At 45.5% G+C, this 17,841-nt stretch overlaps 1 long non-coding RNA gene across 10 annotated transcripts; it reads left to right on the forward strand.

Annotated features, from left to right (window-relative positions):
• The first annotated feature begins 10,511 nt into the window (after nucleotides 1-10,511).
• LOC123070136 (uncharacterized) lies at nucleotides 10,512-16,781 on the forward strand. 10 transcript variants are annotated; one of them, XR_006433454.1, is made up of 9 exons: nucleotides 10,512-10,974; nucleotides 13,360-13,403; nucleotides 13,525-13,668; nucleotides 13,744-13,797; nucleotides 13,898-14,010; nucleotides 15,079-15,177; nucleotides 15,326-15,414; nucleotides 15,508-15,586; nucleotides 16,163-16,781. It is a non-coding gene; the product is annotated as an uncharacterized lncRNA (long non-coding RNA). The 10 variants fall into 10 exon arrangements; XR_006433456.1 differs by having other exon boundaries at nucleotides 15,508-15,572; XR_006433455.1 differs by having other exon boundaries at nucleotides 15,358-15,414.
• The last annotated feature ends 1,060 nt before the right edge of the window (nucleotides 16,782-17,841 follow it).

The following is a 17,841-nucleotide window of genomic DNA, read 5'->3' on the forward strand; positions in this document are numbered from 1 at the left end:
GGGGGTAAAAGAACATTTGAATGTAGATAGTACGAGACTTAATATTGATGTTTCAATTCGGTGTACATTGTAAGATTTGAACTGAGGACCATGCATATGGGTAATTATTTCGAATTCGTGCCATACTAGGTTTCGAAAAGTTGACATTGACTCGATTTGTTGTGCTATTTTGTAGGTCATATGTTTGAATCCATCCAAAAGTTTTCTCACTACCATGGTGTTCATCATATACATATGAATTTGTATTAGAAAAGTATAATGGATATAGTGAAATGCGAAATCCACGTTAGAATTGGAGATCGCTATGTCACACACACTCTGATTCAAATAACTAATTATGTGACACACACTCTACTCCACCTTAGCGTGGATATCGTTTCGATTTTTTTCAAAGAACTCCTCATTAAATAATTTATAGTATCTTGTTTTGAATGACTAATTATTGTAAGGAAAACACGGGCATGGTAATACATACAGATTCGTTTGCAAATGAAAGAAGATTCATTTGCATTCTCAAATGTAGGCGCACCAGGTAGACCAGGTTCGTGTCATGATGGTCGCGTGTGTCGGACAGACGCGTAACACCCAGCGACCCATCCCCCTTGTCGGTGTCAAAACTGGCGGATCTCGGGTAGGGGGTCCTGAACTGCGCGTCTAGGATCGATGGTAACAGGAGACGGGGGACACGATGTTTACCCAGGTTTGGGCCCTCTCTATGGAGGTAATACCCTACTTCCTTCTTGATTGATCTTGATGAATATGAGTATTACAAGAGTTGATCTACCACGAGATCGTAATGGCTAAACGCTAGAATTCTAGTCTATGACTATGGTAATGAGTATATGCGGTCCCTTTTCCAGACTATCCCCTTTGGTTTATATAGACACCGAGGGGATCTAGGGTTTACATAGAGTTGGTTACATAAGAAGGAATCTTCATTGTTGGTCGCCAAGCTTGCCTTCCACGCCAAGTAGAGTCCAATCCGGACACGAGTATGGTCTTCGATCTTCATGTCTTCACAGCCCATCAGTCCGGCCCATGGATAACAGGCCGGACGCCCGAGGACCCCTTAATCCAGGACTCCCTCAGTAGCCCCTGAACCTGGCTTCAATGATGAGGAGTTCGGCGTGCAGATTTGTATTCGACATTGCAAGGCGGGTTCCCCTTCTTCCGAACTCCAAGATAGTCTTCGGATGCAATGACTGTATCCGGATCTATTACACACCATACACAACCGCAGAGAGAGTATAATACTTGCATGAATCTAATCTGTCGACAACTTATTTCCAAGATGACATCACGTCTGTCCGGTCATAACTTCGAACTATTTTTCTACTGCCATCCCGCGTTTTGAGATGCGGTTGCTATTGGCACGTCTTGTCGAAACAGAGATCATGTCCCCTTATTGCGGGATTCTCCTCAATGAGAGCATGGGTAACTCAATTGTGCCGCTTATACAGCCCATGGGAATAGGTGAACCCTAAGGCGAGTGAGGAGGCGTTTAATATTTGCTGCCTTTATAAGGGGATAAGGATTCCTCCTTCCTCTTCTCACTCTTTCTTTCTCCGTCTCTGCCTTTCTGATCTCAAGCTCCAGCGCCCAAGTTCTCATCTCCTTTCCACTCAAGAAACCATGTCCGGATCCGGCGGTCAAGGCAAGTGGATGGTCTCCTCCGTCAAGGAGGAGGACATTATTGAGCACCAGGCGGCCGGATATTTGGCGAAATAGATTGCCCATCGTCTGCCGGCCGAGGGACAAGTCGTCCCCATGCCGGAGCCCACAGAGAGGGTAGTATCCACTCCACCCTTTCATCCACGGGCTAGGTTTCCACTCCACCCTTTCGTTCGTGGGCTGATGTATTATTACGGGATAGATTTCCATGATCTGTCCCCGAATTCCTTCCTCAACATCTCGGCGTTCATCGTCGTGTGTGAGGCCTTCCTCCGCATCCATCCCCACTTTGGGGTGTGGCTCAAAGTCTTCAACATGAAGCCGAAGGTGGTGGATGGACAACACACGGAGTGCGGAGGAGCCATGGTGAGCAAGCTGCCCAACGTCTCCTGGCCCAAAGGCACTTTTGTGGAGACAGTAAAGGAATGGCAGAAGCAGTGGTTCTACATCACAGAACCTCGCGACACCACCTAGGCCGCAGGTGCCTAATTCCGCTCCGGAGCTCGTATGCGACTCACCTCTTGGGTCGAGAAGAGTTCAGAATGGTGTTCTCCTAACGAGCTGATAGCGCTGCAAACGCGTGTTTAGAGCATGGTAACCAAGAACGTCAAGCTCGTTGATGTGATTCAGGTGATGTTGATTCGCCGGATCCTTCCGTGCCAGCGTCGAAGCTGCCCGCTATGGGATTTCAACCCGAAGAAGCACCGGACCCTGGCGAGCCTCTTCGAGACTACACACGAGGGTGCGTGGAACTTGCTCTTCAAGGGCAATGAGAAACCACCGGCCACGGATTCAGACCGTGGTCACGAGTGTAAACACCCCGCTAGCGAGGTATGTCATTATTGATGTGCCCCTAACTTAATTGTTTTGAGGATGATGTCTAAGATTTTATTATTGCTCTTTTAGGACTGGATGGAGAGCGCGAAGTGGATCCTGTGTCCGGCTCCACTGCCCGAAGAACCAGTCATCCCGCGCCTGGCGAAGATGCTGGGCCCGGCGCCGTATACAGCGCCAGAGAAGAAGGCCAAGAAGAAGGCCGAGGGGGCCAAGAGGGGCCCCCGTTGCAAGGAAATTCCGGACGCGACGTCTGAAGACGACGAGGCCCATTCCTCTATCCCTAGGGATAATGACGAGGAAGAGGAGGAGGAGGAGGAGGAAAACAACCCTCCTCCCGAGGAGAAGAAGAAGAGGGCGGCCTCGGCACACCCGGAGGCGAAAGCGCCCAAGAAGGGGAGGGGTGCCCCGGCGGTCAATACCGCATGGGACGTCGACAGTAGTCCGGAACAATGCCCCCGCACTAAGCCCAGGCCGCATCATAGGCGACATGACTTATTTATGTGCACATCTGGCCCTTTCTCTTTATCATCTTAACATGGTTAATTACACCATTGCAGTCCGGCCCGTGACCTTATCCAGCGATCCACATATGGAGGTTCGTTGGCTCCATCGGAGATGGAGAGCATGTCGCCACCGCCCGCTTACTCCCCCGGGGCCAGGGACGACACTGAAGTGCTGTCTCAGAGGACCTCTCCGAAGGGAGGAGCCCAGGACGTTGTCCGGGAGGTGTCACAAGGCGAGACTTCCACTTCCGGACACACGGGGGAGCCAATCCCCATGGAGACTGGCGAAGGGGGCCATATCCAGTTCGGCCCTCAGCCGAATACGATTCCAGAGACCCGTTGTCAGTGTCAAAACCGGCGGATCTCGGGTAGGGGGTCCCGAACTGTGCGTCTAGGATTGATGGTAACAGGAGATGGGGGACATGATGTTTACCCAAGTTCGGGCCCTCTCTACGGAGGTAATACCATACTTCTTGCTTGATTGATCTTGATGAGTATGAGTATTACAAGTGTTGATCTACCACGAGATCGTAATGGCTAAACCCTAGAAGTCTAGAGTATGACTATGGTAATGTGTATATGCGGTGTCCTTTCCGGACTATCCCCTTCGGTTTATATAGACACCGAGGGGATCTAGGTTTTACATGGAGTCGGTTACATAAGAAGGAATCTTCGGTCGCTGAGGGAGTCCTGGACTAGGGGGTGTCCAGATAGCCGAACTTTCATCATTGTCCGGACTCCAAGACTATGAAGATACAAGATTGAAGACTTCGTCCCGTGTCCGGATGGGACTTTCCTTGGCGTGGAAGGCAAGCTTGGCAATATGGATATGTAGATCTCCTACCATTGTAACCGACTCTATGTAACCCTAGCCCTCTCCGGTGTCTATATAAACCGGAGGGTTTTAGTCCATAGGACGAACAACAATCATACCATAGGCTAGCTTCTAAGGTTTAGCCTCCTTAATCTCGTGGTAGATCTACTCTTGTACTACCCATATCATCAATATCAATCAAGCAGGAGTAGGGTTTTACATCCATCGAGAGGGCCCGAACCTGGGTAAAAACATCGTGTCCATTGTCTCCTGTTACCATCCGCCTAGACGCACAGTTCGGGACCCCCTACCCGAGATCCGCCGGTTTTGACACCGACGTTGGTGCTTTCATTGAGAGTTCCTTTGTGCCGTTGCAATCAGGAAGGATGCCTCTTCTCGTCTTTAAAGACGGTACCGTTGCCAAAGGAGCTTTGGCCACCGGCCAAACTATCCGACTAGGTGGTTTTCTTACGACCTCCTGTTCGGCCGCCGCTCCGACAATGACCTCTCGGGTCATCAAAAGCGATATTCACATCCACTCGGAACTCGCCGAGCAGCTAGATCCGATGGAACTCTCCTCCGTAAATGAGCTCTTGGATCGCATCGCCGCCCTGGGAGTCGCTACAGACTACGATCAGGTTGGGCTTAAAACCGATCTGAGAGAGATCAACTCTCCCCAGGCTACCCACCATGTTGCTGCGGTAGAGGAACAACGCAGCGACTCTTCTTCTATATTAAAGACCAGTTATGTCCAGATTCCTGATCCCTCCATGCCGGTTTCCCGCGGAGGGACGAACGTCAATCAAGTACTGAACCTAAAGTCAGGCGGCGGACCACATTCGTTGGACAACATCCAGCAATCCAAGCTTCCAAATTCGGAAACTCTTCGGCCCTTGAGCCTCAGATTGGGCGGGGTTCCGAATTTAATTCCACCCGCCCACCTAAACACAAGCGATCTATCTCGAATCCGGCAAGAGCCCGCTGAAACAGTACATCATTACTGGGCTAGATTCCTCCTGGTTATGGACAGGATAAAGGACTGCCGTGAGGAAAGCGCAATCTCAATTTTCTGCAACAATTGCACGGACAAGGGAATCATGAACGCCATAAGTCGTCGTGAAATTGCATGCTTCGCTGACCTGGCATCCATAGTGCGGAAGTACTGTGCGATGGAGAGTGCCTGGAAAACCGAAACTAAGTTTTGGGACAATCTGGCTCCGAACACAACCCTAGTCCGAAATAAAAGGGTGCATCATGCTCAAGCACCTGGAACAAGAACCAAAAAGCAAAAAAAACCTAAAGGGCACGGAATCGTACTGGAGGGATGGCTCAACGGACCCTGTAAAATCCATAGTACAGAGGATGCCACTCCGACACATAGCCTTCGAGCATGTTGGATACTGCGGCAGGTGGCCAAAAGTGGTGAAGAGCTTCTAGCCCTAGAGAACCTACCCAACAGTACCAGTACGGTATTAACAGTCTTCGAGACTTTCGCATCAAATAATATGCAGAAACGAACACTCCGCAGCCTTGCCGAAGTCTACCAAGTAGCAACAATAAATCCATGGAGCGACACGGCTATCACCTTTAACGCCAGCGACGAACCTAAATTCCGAACAGCCCGAGCACCAGCTGCATTGGTCCTCAGTCCAATAGTGGACGGCTTTCGTCTTACTAAGGTACTCATGGATGGCGGCAGCAGATTAAACCTCATCTACGAGGAAACCCTTCGAAAAATGGAAATAGACTAGAGCCGCATTGAGCGAAGCAGCACAACCTTCAGAGGAATAATCCCTAGTCGGGAAGCGCGCTGGACATGAAAAATTACACTGGATGTGGTGTTCGGCTCGCCGGACAATTACAGGTCCGAGGAGGTCACGTTCCAACTGGCCCCGTTCAGTAGCTGATATCACGCTTTATTAGGGCGAGAGGCATTCACAATTTTTCAAGCTATACCCCATTACGGGTACATGAAGCTTAAAATGCCCGGGCCCAATGGAATCATCACTCTTGTCAGTGATCCGGACATAGCACTCCGTGCCGAAAATAAGACAGCCGCACTATCCCTAGATGCACTATCCGAAGCCCTAGCGGCAGAGGAACTCACTGCGCTGCGCTCCACGGTGAACAGGGATGACGTGATACATGATAAGGGATCCAAGTCCACTTCTTTCAAGCCAGCGGACGAAATAGTCAAATTCCAAGTCCATCCAACGGACCCCACAAAGACGGCCTCCATTGGGGCACAATTAAACCCTGATGTAGACGCCGCACTACGAGAGTTCGTTCGGGAAAATTGGGACATCTTTGCCTGGCACCCTTCAGATATGCCAGGAATCCCACGCAGGTTGGCAGAACACAGCCTAAACATCCTAAAAGGATTCAAGCCAGTCAAACAGGCTCTTCAGCGATTTTCCGAACCCAAAAGACAGGCAGTGGGAGAGGAGCTAGCCAAACTATTAGAAGCCAGATTCATCAGAGACATAAAACATCCAGACTGGCTAGCAAACCTGGTAATGGTACCAAAAAAAGGACAAATCTTGGCGCCTGTGTGTCGATTTTAAAGACCTTAACAAGGCTTGTCCAAAGGATCCTTTCCCCCTTCCCCGCATCGATCAAATCATCGATGCTACCATAGGGCACGATTCATTGTGCTTCCTCGACGCATACTCCGGCTACCATCAAAGCAAGATGGCGGAGACAGACCAAGCCGCAACGGCATTCATTAGTCCATACGGACCATTCTGCTTCAACAGAATGCCCTTCGGGCTCAAAAACGCCGGCGCAACATATCAGCGCATGATTCAGACATGTCTGGCAACCCAGATCGGCAAAACAGTGGAGGCATACGTAGACGATGTGGTCGTCAAGACCAAACACGTGGAAACTCTAGTAGACGATTTGAGGCTCACATTCGACAACCTCCGAGAATATGACATTAAGCTCAACTCAGAAAAATACGTTTTCGGCGTACCAGTCGGAAAGCTCTTGGGCTTCATTGTATCCGGTAGAGGAATTGAAGCAAACCCAGCCAATATCCGAGCTCTGTCACAGTTGGATATCCCAAAAGACCTCAAACAAATACAAAAATTAACTGGATGCGTGGCGGCTCTAAGCCTCTTCATCTCCCGTTTGGGAGAAAAGGCATTGCCCCTTTATCGCCTCCTCTGGCGCACCGAACACTTCGAATGGACGGATGCTGCCACGGCCGGATTCAAAGAAATAAAGGCCATATTGGCAACAAATCTGGTCCTGGCCGCGCCCTACTTGGGCGAACCAATGTTATTATACATCGCGGCAACACATCAGGTTGTAAGCGTGGTGCTCGTCGTCGAACAAGAAACAGAAGGACACAAATTCCCTCTTCAAAAACCAGTGTACTACGTATCCACTATCTTAACTCCATGCAAGTCCCGGTATCCACATTATCAAAAGATAGTGTACACAGTGTTCATGGCATCCCGGAAGATGCGACACTACTTTCAAGAGTGTTCGATAACAGTAGCCTCTGAAGTACCTCTCAACAACATTATAAACAACCGTGAAGCAACGGGAAGGATTGCAAAATGGGCCATTGAGATCCTACCATTCGACATAACCTACAAACCACGACGAGCTATAAAGTCACAAGTTTTTGCCGACTTCATCGCTGAATGGACCGAAGCCGAACTCCCTAAAGAGTACGGCGCATACTCCAATTGGATCATGCACTTCGACGGCTCCAAAATGTTGGCCGGCTTGGGGGCTGGCGTCGTCTTGACGTCCCCAACCGGAGACACAGTCCAATACGTACTTCAGATAATGTACACGGACTCCAACAATGCAACCGAATATGAGGCCCTTCTACATGGTCTCCAGATGGCAATCTCCATGGGCACTCAACGCCTAGAGGTCCGCAGGGATTCAAACCTCGCAATATCCCAAGTAAATGGAGACTTTGACGCCAAGGATCCGAAAATGGCAGCCTATCATAACGTCGTCTTAAAAATGTCAGCTCGGTTCGAAGGACTCGAATTCCACCATGTAGCCCGGGATAATAACTAGGCGGCTGACGTGTTGGCACGCATCGGCGCAAAGCGCGACGCCGTCCCTCCAAACATCTTCCTGGAGCGGCTTTTTAAGCCATCCGTATTATGGGAAGAGGAGTACGGAAACAATAACCCGGAACCAACCGCACCGCCCAACACTGAACATTCTGACACAATCGGTGGCTCAGCCAATGAAATAACACCTTCAGCCCACGAAATAATGGCAGTCATTGCCCCGTGGACGGAACCATTCCTAGCCTACTTAATTAGGCGGGAACTTCCCGAAGACCAAAACGAGGCCCGCTGCATTGTACAGCGATCTAAAGCCTACAAGGTCCATGAGGGAGAGCTTTATAAGAAAAGCACAACCAGAGTCCTTCAAAGGTGCATCTCCGAAGAGGAAGGGCGAAATCTTCTGGCTGAAATTCACGCCGGACTCGGCGGGCACCACGCCGCAGCCCGAGCCCTTGTAGGCAAGGCCTTCCGTACAGGATTTTATTGGCCGACGGACCGGGCAGATGCTCAGGACTTAGTCCAACGATGCGTCGGTTGCGAGCTCTTTGCTAATCAAAGCCACATGCCACCCACCGCCCTCAAAACTATACCCATCACCTGGCCGTTCGCGGTCTGGGGGCTTGACATGGTTGGACCCCTTAAAGGGGGAACCCACAAGCAAAAATACATATTGGTCATGGTGGACAAATTCACCAAATGGATAGAGGCCAAGCCAGTTAAAACGGCCGAATCCGGACCTGTGATAGACTTCATATCTAGGGTAGTACACCGTTATGGAGTCCCCCACAGCATCATCACTGATAACGGCACGAACTTCACGGTCGATGAGGTTAAACTCTGGTGCAAAAATATGGGCATCAAGCTCGACTACGCTTCAGTCTATCACCCTCAAACTAACGGTCAAGTCGAACGAGCAAATGGTCTAATCATGAGCGGCATCAAACCCAGGTTAGTGCGGTCCCTCACGAAATCTAACACGCACTGGGTAGAGGAGCTCGACTCCGTACTCTGGGGGCTGCAGACCATGCCAAACCGTACTACCGGATTCACACCATTCTTTATGGTATGCGGCGCAGAGGCAGTTTTGCCCTGCGATATAATCCATGACTCACCTCGCGTGCGCATGTACGAAGAAAGAGAAGCCGAGTTGGATCGGCAAGACAGTTTGGACGCCTTAGAAGAGGAGCGCGACGTGGCAAAAGCTCGTTCCGCATTCTATGAGCAGCGGGCTCGAAGATATCAAAGCAGAGAAGTACGGGCCAAAACTTACAATGTTGGCGAACTAGTTCTACGCCTGCCGGACAAGAAAAAGGACACACTCAAGCCCAAATGGGAAGGTCCCTTCATCATCGACCAAGTCCTGACCGGCGGAGCATACCGTCTACGAAACGCATCGGATAACCGACTCGAGCCGAACCCATGGAACGCAGCCCGCCTCCGAAGATTCTACGCCTAGCGCCGGACTCAGAGTTCGTCTCCTTCCCCCGTCCACATTTTATATTTTAGCTATCTTTTGTTTATCTCTTTCTTCCTCATTTTTTCGTAAAGCCTTTGAGGGCTGATCTGCACATTGTTCGCACACACTTGACGTGCTGCTCGCACTCATTATACCTGGGGGCTTCTTTAACAGAAGCTTATTTATACGGGCTTCATGCCCAACACATGTGTCACACTTCCGCATGTACCTTTTATTCACCATTATATGCATCGATATGACTTAAGTTTTGGCCAAGCTGGATTGCCTGGCTCCTGTGCTTACCCCTACGTTCCTGATTGTTTGGCTAGGAGGTAAAGGGAGTACCTCTGCGATTGTTACTGCCGGGTCAGCCGGATGTGTACCTTAGACTGGGTGAAGCCGAAAGCTGGCGTTCTTAAGGGAACTAGCGGGTGCACCCGCGCAATTGCGCGGCTAGAGTAGTTTTTGTTATGTTTTATATATGGGACAGTTGATGTCTTTTGTTTGAATGTATGGATTTGTACATATAGTGTATGTAATTTTATAATAATTTTCATTCACACCTTGTTCATTTTTACAGCCTCATTAATCATATTTATTTTCCAATTTCTCTATCTACTCTTATTTTAGTTTGGCTCACATTTTGTTCTTGTTTTTTATCGCGTTAAATGACATCCGTTTTGAATTGTTTATGGTAGTTTGAGAAATGCAAAAGTTGTTTATTTTCCAACATGAATTTTGGCATGTAATTTATATATATTTCCCTATCATTGAAAAATGTTTGTTGATTCTTACTAATCTTGCTGATTATCTACAGGTGAAAAATCTAAAGATTTAGATCATATGATCCTTTGAATAACAATGTATAAGTTTCATCTATTTTTTTTAGGGAAGTCTAAGTTCCATATTTTAAGAGCATTTTTCACCGGCAAAAAAGAAAGCATATTTTTATGGTTTTTATGTTTGCTAGGATCTGTGTATTCGATACCGAGAACTAAAAAAATATATTGTACCCAATCTTGCATAGCCCATCTTGCATAGCCCATGTATCATGTGTCATGCCAAACGTACTTTTCTGTAAGCCCATGAGTGAAGATGATTACCACTCCATATAATATTTTTTCTAAGTAAAACAGCCTGTAGTCCCCAGTCCCAGTCATTTACATAGAACTCTCAGCCCTAAAAAAATATCTACATAGAACTCTCTCTCTCTCTCTCCGTGAAAAAAAAGAACTCTCCTCTCCTCCCGTACGATCCCCACCAGGCTCCTCATACACATCCGCCATTTCTTCCGATTTGCCGCCGGCGAAGGACGGCGTCTCTATGCCCCATCAGGAAACTAATCCTCACGCTATCCCAGATCCACATGTCACTTCTTTTCTCCTGATTTTTCTTCCTTGGTGGTGGCACATGTGGCTGGGTGAGTGCGTGGATCTCGGCGAACTCGTCGACTCTGGCAACGCGGTCACGGAGATGTCTAGTGGGAACGCGGGTTGTGCTGCTCAAACTTGTCGTGCCCGGAGGCTCTGGATGTTGGGGCCGCGGAGGCATTGAGGGAGCTCGCGGAGGAAGAAATATCTGCAAGACGTGAGTATCTTCTGTGAGTGGCTGTTAGCTGTTGCCCTCCTGCTGCCCGGACTTCTACCAAATGTTAGTGTTGTTTCAACCATATAAGTTTTTTTTGAAGTTGAATGATCTAGAAATCAGAATAAGATTTTATCTTTCCATTACTAAACAACTTTTCGTGTGAAATCAGAAATTATACCAAAACTTTGTGTGTGGAGAAGTGCACTTATACTTGTTTTCTGAATTCTGTAGTAGAGAACACAGTAAAGAAAACATATGGATCTGTTGGAATTATGTCTAACTGAACCTAGCAAGAGACCGTTGCATTTAATTATTGATTGACAGTAAAAAAAGGAGGTTTAGATGCACTTTTACTGAGGTAGGTAGCAAAAGCATCAGCTTAATGTGAAACATGCATGCGTCTAGCTGCAGGTTAAGTTTTCAAGTTCAGCGATTTATGTGCGGCTATTTTTCTTGTTGGTTTCTTGCATCTTAATTACCACGTATAGGCACTGCTATATGGTGAACATATACAATGTTATATGGTGCACACACAAATGCAAGATCCGAATTAGCTACACATATGGTTTCTTATCTTGCTTATGGAATCTTGTCGGCTAATATGATTTCAGAATCATGTTCATCAAAGTGGTTATTATCCAAACTTTGTAATAAGATTTTAAAACTTTTGCCCATGTAGAAAGGAAGCTACATGTACACACTTGTTAACATCTATATGCATGAAAGCAGTGTATGGCAATAATAATATGCATTGTCATGTTCTTACTAAGGTCATGATTTACCTCTTCCACATCTCATCTCTCAGTGTCTGGCTATGTTTTTATATTGTTTTGAGAAATTGCTGCCATGAGATCAAGTCTAAACATTGTTCAGTCTCGCCTTATCATCTCGTTTCCTTTGCCCCGACATGTTCTAATTGCATTCCTTGATTACGACAACACAGTTGCAATCATGCTAATCTTTTGGTTATTAATTACTATGTAACTTGCTCATCTAAGAAAATGTAACTACTCATTGAAAATTGCTAAAATATCCTTTCATTGTAATTTACAGAATTATTTTTTATGGACTTCATATAGAATATCTATGATTCTTTTGCAAACATTTTGCATTACCAAATTAATTTTAAAAATAATTTTTGTGGTGTTCACCAGATACAATGTTTTCTTAACTCATCTAATGCAGATCCTGTGCGAATCTATGGATTTGATATTTCAATTAGCTGGGCGCTCATCGCTTTTGTATTCAATGTGCGGTAGTTTGATAAGTGTATGGGATATTTTGATGTGTTAGCTATGGTATTATAGATGTCTATGTTCTTATTTGTCGTGCAAGTACGGAGATAAGCTTGCATACATGTATGCTAGCTTTCCTGTTTGCATGCATGCATGTGGGAGTTGCAAAACAGTGTTAAAAAAAGTTGCAAAAATAAGATTTGCATTCAATTAGAATCCTAGATAGACAGGGACACCAGCTCTTCCAAGTTCGGCATACATGTCCGGGAAAGACTCATATATATTTTCAATATTATCTGATAAGGCGTTTTTTATTTGGTATAGACCTTCCTGCCTTTTTTCGGCTGTGTATGTGCTTTTTATTCCTGAGAATAGACCTCTCATAGTTTGCTCTTTTTAGTTGTTTTCATTTTCTAACTAATGTCTATGTATGCGTGTTGGACTCCCCTATACGTGTGTTATCTCAAAAAAGTTGGTGTGCTTTTTCTTTTTGAGTTGAAGTTGGTGTGCTTTTCTAACTAAAATGTGTACGTATGCATGTTGGACTTCCCTGTACGTCCTCTCTTGGAAAAAAAAGAATTCCTCGTACACATGTCAATGATCTGTTGTGTACGCGCTCTATGTCTTACATAACCTTTTCATCTTTAAAGCTCATCCGCTATAATAAGAATTAATGGAGTATATACTTTTAAATTAATAAGTGCCAATTGATTGTTGTCATACAGAAAGGAAGCTACATGTACACACTTGTTAACATCTGTATGCATGAAAGCAGTGTATGGCAATAATAATATGCATTATCATGTTCTTATTTTGTGTTTACGAAAATAATAAGAAATCCAATCTATAACATCCTTTTTGTACAGTATTTCCGGCCATAAATCTAAAACATGGACGTCACACTTTTGAACCATACATTTTATTGTTTAATCATGATTATTTGGCATTCATATGCATTTGTTTGTATAACAAAAAATTAGAAGATCGCTTTGTATACTATATTCTTTGCGCTATCTTCGCTTGGGTACTCCGTGTTGTCAATCAACACCTTTAATCCTTCTCTGGTTGTGACTCTTGATAATGCTACATATAATTGCCCATGGAAGAAGACTTGCTTAGGCAAATATAGGCCCACCTTGTTTAGGGATTGACCTTGGCTTTTGGTTATGGTCATTGCGAAATAAACTGATAGAGGATATTGCCTTCTTTTCAGCACAAAGGGCCACTTTGAGTCACTTGGTGACATAATGATTATAGGTATGTATACCTTGTCACCGACGTGTGTTCGTGTGATTATTTGTGCCTCAATGTACCTTTTTTCCCAGCTGTGTGATAGTCATTCTTGTGCCATTGCATAAACCAGCTACTTGTTTCGTAGGAGCATCACCTGCAAACCTACCTTCAGTTTTAGCTCGTGGATTGGAATTCCTGGGAAGATCATGTTGCTAAGGAACTCTATTGCACACATATTCTCCATTGTGTTGTAATTCATTGTTGCCTTGCACACAGTGTCCAAGTATAGGTATTTCATCTCTTCACCTTGTAATTGGCTCATTATGTAGTCATTTATCTTAACTGTTTCATTCCTTGGACACAGGATTGCTCTTTCTTTGAGAAGTTCACGGTTACGATAGTTTTGCTGCAAGTTTGGGTACGTGCTTTTTACTATCTCTTCTTTGGGGTCTTCTCCTTTATGTAGAATTATGCCTTTAGGTATTCTTACCCAATCATCTCCGTTTTTTTCATCACAGATCGTAATATCCATTCTGCAAATACGGCCACATTTTGCTTTTCTATTGGATCTTCTGACAGACTTTAGCCGCATGTTTTCAGTTAGTCTAAATATTTCGAAGTACTTCCATAGGTATGACCTTTTGACCAAGGCATTTACTATCTGCTCTATCTTTTCCTTTGTTATCACTTGAAGTATTTGTCTGAAGTCACCTTCTAGCACAACTTTCATGTCACCAAGTGGCCTTTCTTCACTATTTTGGTTTGTGAACCTTAGAATATCCCTAAGGCTATTTCTAGTGCATTGAAGCAGTGTTTGTTTGCCATAGGAGCCTCGTCCCATAGTATTAGTGAGGTCTTCTTTACCAGTTCAGCCAAATGTGAGCCTTGTTTTATTTCACATGTTGATTCTTCCATGGTATTTATTGGAATGTAGAATCTTGAGTGCGCTGTTCTTCCACCTTGTAGGAGCAAAGCTGCAACGCTAGATGATGCTAACGCAAGCACTTTCTTTCCCTCTGACCGTAGCTTCGTTGTAATTGCTTTCCATAGATAAATTTTGCCTGTGCCACCGTAGCCTTCTACAAATATCTATTTTCCAAGTCCTTTCTCAGCTGATTCCATTATTGCATCAAAGGTCATTTTCTGGCCATGGTTAACATTGCTTATTATGGTTTGCTGCTCATTTTTTAGTGCCTCCATGCCATAGCTAAGTTTTTCGTTTATCATTCTGTTCCCAAGTTCTTCAAGTTCTGTAGCATTTGGTAGTTATGTATCTGGATAGTCCTTTAGTGTCTTTCCTTCTTGCCTCATTAGTTTCTCTATCTCAATCAGAGCATATGCCTTTTTCTGTGAATCAGTGAGCTGCAGCATAGGAAAGTTAAGGATAATTCTTCTTTTGTACTGGATATCTTTAGACAGTGCCTCCCATGTTGATTCCCTCAAAATCTTTGGGCTGGTCACCTCACAATGGCATAAAATTGTGGTGAATAATTATTGTAATTGTGTCCCTGAGCCCCAGCATTATGCTTCATTGATGCATTCAATCCACTCATTGTCGTCATCAAGAAATCCAAGTGCTTGGCATGCTTATTTGTATGTTGGGTGAACAGCTCCATTAACGGTTCCAATATCCTGAATGATGTGCATCCTTTCTTGGTGTTTAGAAGCATTCTCATATAATACCGGTTGCCACTTGCAGAGTGTGCATAGTAGATTCTTCCAATAGCGAAGCCCCTTTTCGGCTCCCCAAGTTTTGGTTTCGCTTTTCCATACAAATTTTGATGGGAATTCTGCATAGGTTAGTTCTTTTCCCGCCTCATGTATTTTGTTTGCCTCCATCCACTCAGTGAACTTTATACTCGTGGATCCTGGCCTTCTACTATCTTATCAATGTCAGTCGAGTCCAGAAAAATAAGTTCTTGATCATTTTCAATGTGGAATGGTAGTCTCTTGACTGGTGGATCACGATGGTGTGTAGATCAAACTGGAATATCCGCCAGTATGCTCCAGTTGTTGATATGTATCTCATCTCTAGGTATTTCTTGATGTCATCATAGTCGTTTGACGCATCTCTTTCCTTTAGTAAGGCCATTACCTGATCGTCATCTTTATGGATGTTCTTAAATAGGTACTTGATTGACCTGGGCCTGTTGCACCACTCGACATTTATGTGACCTTGGAATTGACCAAAAGGTTGTGGTTGTATGGTACGACAAATCTATTGTTGAGCATTGCTCCTCCCTTTTTGATCTTCCTTCCATTGTCTCACCTTCTATATATCGGAAACCCATCCTCATGGATTGTGGTATCGACATTGTATCCTTTTGGGAAGTGTTTAGTGCATCTGTTGTCCATCATGCATGGTGATTTTGTATTTGCCTCTCTGCAAGGCATGTGCATCATGAAATTTTCAACAGCTTCATATCCGTCCGGATTAACATCTTTGTCCGAGATCTCCGCACTGATTGTTTGGTCGATTTCTGATGATCCTTTGCACTTATATCATATCTGGGCTAATAAGCTCATCAGTGGTAGGATTGACTGAATACCACATTCGTATTTGTTTTACTTGATGAACGTTCTAGTTCCGTCCCCTTGTATTTAAGTCGCTCAACTTCTTGCATGTTCCGTCCCCTTGTATTTAAGTCGCTCAACTTCTTGATGAATGTTTTGCCTTGAATATTAATAGGGAACAATTTGTCAATTGATATAGTGTTTATAAAGATTCTATCCGGAGAAAATAAGACTGTTACTAACAATTACCAAATTATCTGATGATTTAGGCCAAAAGTGCTTTGGCGTCACTTCTTCCGAGGTCGATTGGAGTAGCTGGGCATGGCTTCGTCATGCGTTGAGTGTGCTTTGGCGTGACTTCGTCGGACGTAGAGTGAAGTGGCTGGAGGTGGCTTTGCGTATCAAACGTCGAGTTGCCTAGTTGCGTGTGATGTCTTCAAGCCATCTGAGTTGCCGAGTCGCGTGTGATGTCTTCAAGCCATCTTGCTTGCCGACTTCCAAATTTTTGGTGTTGCTTTTGCGGCCGGCTGTACTTGTTTATATATGGGTGGAGGTGCGTGGGTTGAGGTGGCCGAGACCGTGAAAGAAGATCGGAAACCTGTCTTTTTTTCATGTCTTGGCTCCTGTTTTGGAACTTCCTCACGTGAGGTCTGGTTAGGTCCAATCGTTGTCCTTATTTGTTTAGGTTTCCTACTATTTTTGCTTCCTTGACCCATTGTTTAAAAGATTTTTTTTCTGCGGGCTAGTTGACGATTTGGATGGAACCTATGTGCACTATTTGTACGTGGCATGTTATACTACTTGTACATGTACATATTTTTACGTTACGTTTGCATCTTTTAATCTCAGCCGTTAAAAGATAAAATAAAGGATCAAGATAATTTGATCTATGTGGACGCATGTAATGGCTTGTTTGCCTTTTGTTTTAAGTATATAATAGATAGATATTCGGTCGGTGACTTGAAAGATGATTCCTTATAAATTTATTTATCTGCCCCCAGATGCTTTTCTGCTCTTTTCGCAGTCCGGACATGCACTTTAGGACATGCCTCTCAGGGAAAGGAACCCCTAACGGAACTATTTCTCCCTGGAAGATGTTTCTTACTAACCATGTAATATAACATAACTAGTTGGGCACTTATTTGATAAAGCACTAATGACCCTTACGCCTGGTATCCATGCATGCCCCGGTTTTTACATTACCGTGAGGGTATTCGGACACACTCCGGACTTTTGGATCCCGAGGTTGAAGCGAAAAGGTCCGCAAAGACAAACGATCTACAATCCGGCTAGAAGGCATTTTACATGTCATTTTTAAATTACATCGTCAAATTGACTTATTGTACTCCTCTTCAATCCCATCTAACAGGCTGTCTAGTTTAGTCCCGTTGGGAATACTTAGCGGCCAACTCTACTTGGCCGTACATTAAGCTCACAGGGATCTCCTTCCCATCAGGCCCCACAGGTCCGACCCCGGCCATGTGGTTGGGATCAGCCTTCGTGTACCGCGTCTTCACCATGGCCCAGGCCTCCCGGGTGCCTTGACGGCATGCCGATATCTTCCATAGACGGAAGCGTTGCCGTGCTCCCTGAAGCTTTTTCGCAAGCCCTCCAAGACCCTCGGGTAGGGAGATGGACGGCCATAAGGCCTGGGCGACGCCGCTCATCACCTGCCGAACACGTTCGTGCAGTTGCAGCAGCTCGGGAAGTAGGTCACCCGTTGAATTGGGCATTTCCTCCGTAGGACGACCTGTGAGCACACCTACAGACACATTTCTGTCAATCGACTTCCTCGCCGAACTCTTATTTTCAAAAGAGTTTGCTCAAGCACTTACTGTAAATGCCGCGACGAAGCCGCCGATTCTCCTTCACGGAGCCAGACAGCTGGGCCCAAACACCTTTTAGTTCTTCGCCCAGCTGGGTGTTGGCATCTTGGAGTTTGTTCCTC

Source organism: Triticum aestivum, chromosome 3B (genome assembly GCF_018294505.1).
Source record: "Triticum aestivum cultivar Chinese Spring chromosome 3B, IWGSC CS RefSeq v2.1, whole genome shotgun sequence".
NCBI classification, from domain to species: domain Eukaryota; kingdom Viridiplantae; phylum Streptophyta; class Magnoliopsida; order Poales; family Poaceae; genus Triticum; species Triticum aestivum.